Below are 9,623 nucleotides of genomic sequence, written 5' to 3' on the forward strand. Positions count from 1 at the left end.
AGAGTCCAGTAGGGAAAGTAAAATTACATTAGAAAATAAAACAGTAAAAATAGGTCCTGTAGGCTGTAGCCCACTGTAGTGTCGGCAGGCACTGTAGCAGATACTGTAGTGTCGGCAGGTACTGTGCCAGGATGATGTCTTCAATAGATTTTAATGATGTCTGGTGCCACGGAGGGCAAATGAGCTGTCAATAGTGCCACGAAGGGCAAATAAGCTGTCACTGGTGCCACGAAGGGCAAATAAGTTGTCAATGGTGCCACGAAGGGCAAATGAGCTGTTCAAATAGTGCCACGGAGGGCAAGTGATCTGTCAATGGTGCCACGGAGGGCAAATAAGTTATAAATCTCAAGTCCAGGGTAATAATTTTCACTGTCTCCAGGAAAACCAGAATTCTCAAACCATTGTCGAATGGGATTGAAGGTTGCTTCAGAAGATGCATCGGATATTTTGTCATTGTCATTGGGTTTTTTATCTTCATCGGAACTGGAGCTATCATCTAAAGAAATGAGTAATGCTTTTAAAATTTCCTTCTTCTCTTTTTTGTTCGAAGATTTTTTCTTAGAAAAACTGGAAGAAGAAGTAGTAGGGGTAACAACCTCTTTGGGAGGAGAAAGGAAAGCACTGAGGGTTATCAATTGGGCAGATTTGCCAATGGTTAATGGTTTAGAAGGAAGAGGAGCTTGGATTTTTGGTAACTGGGATAATGCCTTGACATTGTCAATCAATTGATCAATTCGTGGGTAGTTATCCCACCATTTACAATACCAATGCCGTTCCAATTTGTCATCAAGAATAACATATTGCCACTTAATGATCCAGGGTACTTTGAATTTTTTAGCAAAATGGAGAGTGTGGGGAAATTCGGCCCCATATTCATCAGTGTGGTAAAGATTTTTGAATGATTTAAATGCTTCAACAATTTTTAATGGAAGAATATCAGGAATAAGACCGAATTTTTTCCACCAATTGGAGAACCAGAGAGGGAGAATGCCTCCAAATTCTTTATCAAAGCTCAAGAACTAGGAGTGGTCAAATTTGGAATTTTGAAAAAGGAAGAATTTATTGAAGGCATTGACGTAATCATAATAACAAAAAGGAATTGCAAAATTATCTAATTTCATGAGCTGCGAGGGATGCTCTCCCCATTCTTTTTCAGAAATAATTTTGTCAAAATAGACACTGTGGTAAATGAGTTTTTGGGGATCAGTTTTGCAGAAAATTGGTTTGAAATGGACAAAATTTGTTTGGAGCAAGATATTAGTATAGTAAGAAAGAGTCTTCTGAGGGTGTTCAGGGACCCAATGAAAATTTGGGGGAAAGTAAGAAGTAGCAATTTGAGCAGGAAATTTTAGGTGGGATTTGTTTAATTCAATGTGGAACAAATGTTCAGAGTGAGGAAGAATAACATAGGATGAGGATTTGTCATATTTAATAAAAGGAGCCGCAGTCCTTTGGGAAGCAACAACAAAAGGGTCATAGTCTGAAACAAGAGCACTGAAATAAGTAGCCGGGGAGCCGGGATTAAAAGCAGAGAAACGATTGGTTAATGCAATGGCTGAGTTAGTAGTTGGAGGGGCAATAGGAGTTTCTGGCATAAAGGCCAAAGGCTTGGATTCAATCTTCTCCTTGTCCTTTTTGCTGGCCATTTTGGCACTGCAAAAATTCACGAGTGAGAAAATCTGGGATTGAATTATTGGAACTTTTAATGTATTCAATATCAAAATCAAAAACACTTAAAAGAGCTTGCCATCGGGCAAAAATTTGTTTTGATGCAATATTTTCAACATCTTTTTGCAGAATGTACTTGGTAGATTTACAATCAATGCGTAATAAAAACTTTTGACTTAATAAAGCAAATTGGAATTTAGTGATGCATAACACAACAGAGAGAATTTCTTTTTTAATAGTACTATAATTTATTTGAGCTTTATTCTAGGATCCAGAATGGAATCGAACAATTTGTTCGGGAGATCCTGGGGAAACAATTTGTTTCAGAATACCTCCAAAGCCGATTTCAGAGACATCAGTTTCAACAATTTTGAAAGCATTGTCTGACGAAATTCCTAGACAGGGTAAAGCTTTGACATGGGTTTTAATTTCTCTGACAAGGGAAGTATGTATGTCAATCCAGGGAGGAGGATTGTTTAATAAACGATCGAACAAAGGTTTGCAGTGTTTTCTAAGATCTTTGTAGAAATCTGCAATATAATTTAAAGAACCTAGGAACCTTTGGAGCTGATTTTTATCAATGATAACATCAGGGAATTTATCAGCAAATTGAATGGCTCTATCAATGGGTCTTATTTGTCCTTCAGAAATATCAAAACCAAGGAATCTAATTTTAGTTTGGAAAAGCTTGATTTTTTTAGCAGAAACAACAAGTCCATTGTGTTTGACTGTTTCTAGAAACGAATTCAAATGTTTCCAGTGTTCATCAATAGATTTAGAATAAATCAAAACATCATCAATGTAGGCAATAATAAAGTGACTGAAGGGATTGAAGATGTCATTCATGATATTTTGGAATTCACTAGGAGCATTTTTGAGACCAAAAGGCATAACATTCCATTCATAATGTCCAAATGGGGTGGTAAAAGCAGTCTTATACCTATCTTTGTCATCAATTTGGATTTGCCAAAATCCTGACTTCATATCGAACTTAGAAAAAACTATAGCCTCACTGATGCGACTAACCAAATCCTTTCTATTAGGAATGGGGTATCTAATCCATTCTAAAACATCATTGAGTGGTTTGTAGTTGATTACAAGCCTAGGGGTTCCTCTCTCAACTTCAGCATTTTTCATAACATAAAAGGCAGTACAGGACCAAGGAGATTTACTCTTCCTAATAATTCCTTTAGCAAGTAGGTCAGCAATCTCTTTTTGGCAAAAATCTAAAGTTTCAGCATTCATTTGGATGGGCCTAGCTTTAGTGGGGATTTTCTTTTCAGAAATTTTTTTAATGTAAGGTAAAGAAACAATGTGTTTTTTCCTATGCCAAAAAGCATTAGGAAGATCAGAACAAACAAGATCAATGATACGAGTATTAAAAGAGACAATTTTAGATTGCAATAATTTATCAAAAAGTTGTTCAGCAATTTTTTTGTATTTAACTTCTTGTTTTAGAAAATTTAAATGTTTAGTTTTGGCAGTGATAATATTAAAATGGCAAATGTCAATTTCAAATTTGTTAGCAAAATAAAATTTTACTCCAACATCCATTTTAATAGTTGAAACACCAGTTTCATCAACAGAAAAAAGGATAAAGCATGCAAATAAAAGGAAGACCAAGAATAACCTTTTCAGTCATATTTTTAACAAGAACAGCAGGAGTATCAAAACAGACATCTCCCTGACAAACATGTATACTGTTTAATTCATATTTGATTTGCAAACGGCTTCCACTGGCAGAGTTCAATCTTTCAGTGGATTTTTCAAAATATTTGCTGGGAACTATACCTTCTTGAATACAATTCAAATCAGCGCCAGAATCAATCAAAGCAATAGTATCAAACGCATTTCAGGAGCAATGACAATATGAACTTTAGAATACCACTTGGGTGGAACAATTTTGTTAATAAGACTGATAATCTTGATGTCATTATTAACTTCATTGGAAACCACTTTATAGCTGGATTCCGCTTCATCAGAATGCTCAGATTGCTTATCATTTTCATTATCAGAATTGTGATCTTGAAAACAATTTTGGATTTTTAGTATTAATAATTGTTGTTTTAAATCATTATTATCAGTTTTAACAGTAAAAAGGTCATTTTTCAAATCGGCAATTTCTTTCTTGATGCTACTTATCTCATGCTGCAAATCTGAGATAGTAATTTCTTTGAATTTTTGTTTAGAAAATCGTTCCAAAGTTTCATCAAGAGAGATTTTTGTATTGCTGGGTTTATTAACATTTTTAACCATGGTATTCTTGAGTTTTTTAAGGTAGTCTTCTTTTAATTCAGGATTTTCAATTTTTTAAATTAAAGTGATTAGCAAATTTTCTTGTTCTTCAGTTTTTGAAATAACATTGCAAGCTTTCACATTTTTGCAGCAGGAATCATTACAACCAATTTTGAAATCATTATCAGAGAATTCACTGGCAGAATGGTAATCAGAGTCACTTGAAGTTGTTAAAATTTCACAATCAGAAGAGTCAGAAGAACTTACTGATTATAGGAGTCTAAAAAGATTCTCTTTTTCATTGTCATCAATTTTCAAAGCATTAATTTCTTTTTTTTTTTTTTTAATTTTTTGGGTGGTTCAGGACACTTGTCAGCAAAATGTCCCGTTTTCCCACAATTAAAACATTTTCCTTTAGAAAAATATTTGTTAAATTTTGAGTTATTTTTTTTTTGGATTTGTTAGGTGATGAAAATTTTTTAAATGGTTTATTAAATTTTCTTTTCTTGTAACTATTGTAATATGGAACAGGTCTTTTCTTAAAAATTTTATTGAGTTTCTTTCTGTTTCTCCGAGAGAGAGCCATAGGAGGTAACCCAAATTGTTTGCAGAAATTTCCCATTTCATATTTGGCTTTGTTTTTGTTTTTTAGTTGTCTTATCATTTTTTGATGAATGCACATTTTTATTCCAAGTTTTTTAACTGTAGAAAATAAATCACCATAAGTTAATTTTTCATATTCAATTAATACAGTGTTGGAATTAATGAGTTCATCTTTAACTTTATGAGCAAATAATGAAGGTAATCCATCAATAAATTTTTCTTTCCAATAAGGCTTTTGGCTATCAGATCTAACCATAACACGAGAAAGAAAAACATCATGGTACCATCTATAATCAGACATAGTACGACAACGAAGATTATTCAAGAAATCAGAAATGCGAGAAGTAATGTTAGAAGGTGTTCGAATAAAATGTTTAATGGTAGTGTAAATCAATGTGTTAACACTGTCAGGTTCACCAGTGCCACGTTGCTCATCAAAAATTGGTAAGCCATCTTCATCTTTTTTGACAGCTTTTCTAATTATTTCTTGAGACTCTTCAGTAAGATGTTTATCCCACCAATTTCGAAGAATTCCAGAGAAACTAGTAAAAAGCAAATCAACAATTTCTAATTGGCTTAAATTGTGATTAGTAACATAGGCATTAGCAACCATTGACATGTGATTCATTTTATTCAATATTTCTTGTTCAGACAAACTATCAATGTTCCATTCATAAAGTTTATCAGCAGAAACAGAAAACTGGGATTGAAAAAATCTTTCTTCAAACTATAAATCAGGAGCAGTGGGTCTTGAATACCAGTTTTTTGTAAGATTAACAGGTTTTGATTTATCAAAAATTCTTTGGAGTCTTTGGTCAGGATTAAAATTTTCAATCATTGGAATGTTGGAATCAGAAGAATACTGAGAAAGTTCAGAGTCATCGGAATCAGATTTTTAGTGTTTTTTTGGACAACACAGGCTTGTCCAGATATAGAAGCTTGACTAGCTTTTAGATCTTTCAACATTTTGTCAATTCTGTCAACATTTTTTTGATTAGTGGTTTTCAATCCAAGATTTTTTCTTTCTTCAGGAAGAGAAATGATGGGTTTTTCAATTTTACAACTGGAAGTAATAGGAAAATCAATTTTGTCTTCAATCCGATCCAATTGTTGGCCAATAATATGAAGAGATTGGTTTACGAAATTGTTTTGTTCAATTATTTTTTTGGTTTCACTATGAATAGTGGCAGAGTCAGGAGCTTTAAAAGGGGAAGCTGTAACAGTTGTGTCAGTGCCATAAGTCTTGATCAATAAATTTTCAAGAGGAGGATGAGAAGCTTTAATAGAGGTTCTATCTTCTTTAACAAAAGATTTTTTAACAACATTTAAAACATTATTGCTGGGGTAATGATTTTGAAGAAAATAAAAAAATAGAATATGTTTTTGTTCTTCAATCATTTTTTCAGTCCAATGGATTTTTATAGTGGATCTTTCTTTTTTAGAAAAAGTAGATCTATAGGAATGTCGTAGTGCTTGGTTTTCTTTTGAAGAAAAATCTTTTTGTAAAGCAGGCCAATCAATTTGGGAAAAGAAGTCTTTAAGAGGAGCATGAAGGACATTTAACTGATGAGGAGGAGGGAGATGAGCATTAAAATCTGAAGCGGATGGAGATAGTGATCCTCCATCATCATCAGCTTAAGTAGTGGGAGGAGTTTGCTTAGCAGTGTAAAAAGCAGAAGAAACTTGAGAATCATTAGAAACACCTTTTAATTTTAAATCAGGTTGAGCAAGAAATTTATCAATATCTTGGTCTTTTCATCGGAGACCTTCTGAAGTGGTTGAGCCAGCAAAAGAATTTCTTTTTCCATTGGTTAAAAGTGGCCTTTCAATTCTGTTAGTAAGATTCAAATAAAAAAAAAACTAATTTTTACAGATCCATCTAAATACTGCTGGATATAATCAAGATTACTGGTATCATTTACTACTCGGGCAGGCTTAGATACGTTTTCCAAGAGCCAGTCGTTGGGAAGATTAATTTCATCCCATCGAATCATTCTAGGAGTTCGTATATTAGCGTCTTGAGTAGAGCTTTGGATCAAAACAGTAGAGCTACCAGAATTCTTAATAATAGCCTGAGGATTAAGATTGGTTTTTAACAACTTATAATAAATACGGTAGATGATAGCAAGAGGTCTACTACCTTCTTCCATATTATAACCAGAAGTTAATACATTTAGAGTTAGTGCTTTAAGAATATGAATATCATTCAAAGCAAGAGTTAAATTAGGGAAAATATCAAAATGAATAGGACCATTAAACAAAGAAGATTGAATCATACCAAGAATACTAGTCTGAAAATCAACAAATCCAGCATCATGAAGGCATAATAAAACAGAAGCATTGATGCCTAATCTAGTCAAAGGTTTAACAGCAACTTGAACAGATCCGACATGCAGAAATTTATATCTTTTAGCAAGAGAATCATTAACAAATTTTTTTATTAAACAATTGAAAATTTTCATTGTTGCCAGAAATAACAAATGTTTGTTCAACAGTTTTAATAGAGTATTCAGCTCTAAAAATAGATTTAGTCCAAGAGGTAGTGTAAACTTCATTAGGAGAAAGTTTAGGAATATTCCATTTATCAAAACTAAAATAATTATCATCTTCAATAGAGAAATGTTCAGAATTAACAACATCTGGTGGTAACGAAGACCTATAGCTAACGGAAGAACTGGATCTCCACATTTTCAAAAGCTAAAATCTAAAACTTTCTTCTAATCATAGGCTCTTCTCCAAGAACTCACAACACATACCCTTGGCTAAAACTAACCCTTCACCATGCCCTAAGACGCCAAACCCAGGCTTAAGACGGGACTTAAAGGTCAACCGAGGTTAACTAACAGGGTGGTTGGTTTATAACTGAGAAAAGAGAAAAGATCAAAGAAAATAAAGATGGTAGCAAATGGAAACACGGATCAGCAACTCTTATGGCTCTGATACCAAGAAATAAAGCAACTATATATATATATATATATATATATATATATAAGCTTTCTTTTTTTAATCATTTCTAAAAAAAAAAATATTTTCTTAGATATATAACGAGAAGACAAGCTGCTGGACGTAATTTTTGCATCATATTAACTAAATTCTCACAATATAAAAGTTTTAAATAAACAACCAGAAATGCTTTTAACGACGATCATACAATGTCGTTCTCTAATATTCGATTATTAGCGACGACCTTGCGGTGCAAGTGTAGGTAAAAGCATTAAGAATCTGTTTGGAATTGCAGTTTCAATAAATACGATTTTTAAAATTGTGTTTTTAAAAATTGCAAAGATATTTGGTAAAACATGTTAAAAAAGCTTTTTTTTTTTTTTTTTTTTTTTTTTTTATCAAATATTTGTTATGCGAAATCGTGATTTTGGTTTAAATTTGCACTTTTTTCAAATAACCATTGTAGATTTTTTTTTTCTATTTTAAATTAAGTGTTTTTTAAATTGCAATGCCAAACTCCTTACGTTTTGTAATATCTTTTAAAAATGTAAATTATTCTTACGAAATCGCAATTCCAAACGCACCTCAAGTCTTTTTTTTGCATGATTTAATTTCCAAACAAATCGGTTCTTATAATGCAGATGTAGTCTTCATATCAGAAGTTTAGTCCTCTTTACTAATCTCCCAAACCTCAAACCTTTTTTCCATTTCTTTAATTTTTTCTTTTAAGTAAATTTTCTTCCATTTTAGGTTTGCGCGCACACACATATATATAGTGCATTCCAACTCACACAAGCTTGTCGGTGTTATGATGGTTATTGGAGCACTAGAGATATGTTGGAGTTGTCTTCATCTCCTAACCAATTAAATCCAGAGGGTTGTTTGCCACCAACCGTTTATTTTTTCTATTGTTGTTGATCATGGAAAAGGTCACTATTGTTTTTAAATGGCAAAAAAAATTTGTTAGTCAATGAAGGACATCTTTTGTCGCTTCTTGCATTTTTGATTGCATGCGTTGAATTTAATTTATATGTATCATTTTTCTATTTCACAAAAATTGACATTCATGTCCTTTTTACGTAGGGTTCACAATTTTTAATACGACTCGTCGATTTGGTATGAATCTAACACAAAATTAAAGGGTTAGGGTTAATGAGTATGATTCATTTAATTAAATAGGCCAGGTTATGATTGACCTATTATATTATGCCCCAACATGACCTGAACCCGACATGCCACAAATCAACACAAACTCAATACAAAATTATAGAATTATAGTTGAGAGGTTTGAACGGTTTAATTAAATGGACCGGGTTAGAGTTAATATATATAGTCTTATATTCATGCCTTGACATGACCCAAATCCACACTCAATCACGAGTTGCCACTTGTATTTGTATGACTCAACGAGGAAAAGGAAAAAAGTAAAATCAAATCACAATTTTAATTTTAATTTTCTTTTTCCCTTTTCCTTTTCTTTGATTTTCTTTTCATCTCAGTCAAAAACGAAACGATATACAATGGGTTAATTTAAACTTCACTTAAAATTTCACATTTTTTTTTTTATTTAGATATACAATGGGCTAATTTTAAACTTCGATTCAGTTTATTTCGACGTAAAATATATTTTTATTTTTATTTTTTTGTATCTTTTGGTGATTGGTGCTACCAAAAGAGCTTTTTTAGCTTCAAAAAATGGTTTTCGTATTCAAATTTCATAAAACCATTTTAACATTTTTCATGTTTGAGTTTATCATTCTTAAACTGCTGGACAATCGCTGGACCTTCACAAAGCCCACTGTCGGACCACCACTGAAGTTCGTTGGACCTTCGTCGGAAGTCACCAATAATTTCCCCGCCAAAAAATATTTTATGTTTATTAAACGGACCGTTCATTTAAAATTTCAAATGGAAAATTAAGTCTAGGTCCACAAGCTTCAAGTAATTCAGTTCAAGAAGAAACCAATTTCAAGCTTCAAGTAATATTTTGTTTAATTAGAAAAAAAAAGTAATATTTTGTTTTAATATTTTTAAAACAAAATATTAATTTGGGTGTTATTACCTACTATTTTTTTTTTTTTTTTTTTTTTCAAGTCCTCTTTTTTAAGATATTTGGAGGGGGCCATTGCCTACATGGTCCACTCTTGTCTTCGCTGTTGACTCGAACAATGCTA

This window comes from Corylus avellana, chromosome 7, assembly GCF_965113065.1.
Source record: "Corylus avellana chromosome 7, dhCorAvel1.hap1.2, whole genome shotgun sequence".
In the NCBI taxonomy this organism is placed as follows: Eukaryota; Viridiplantae; Streptophyta; class Magnoliopsida; order Fagales; family Betulaceae; genus Corylus; species Corylus avellana.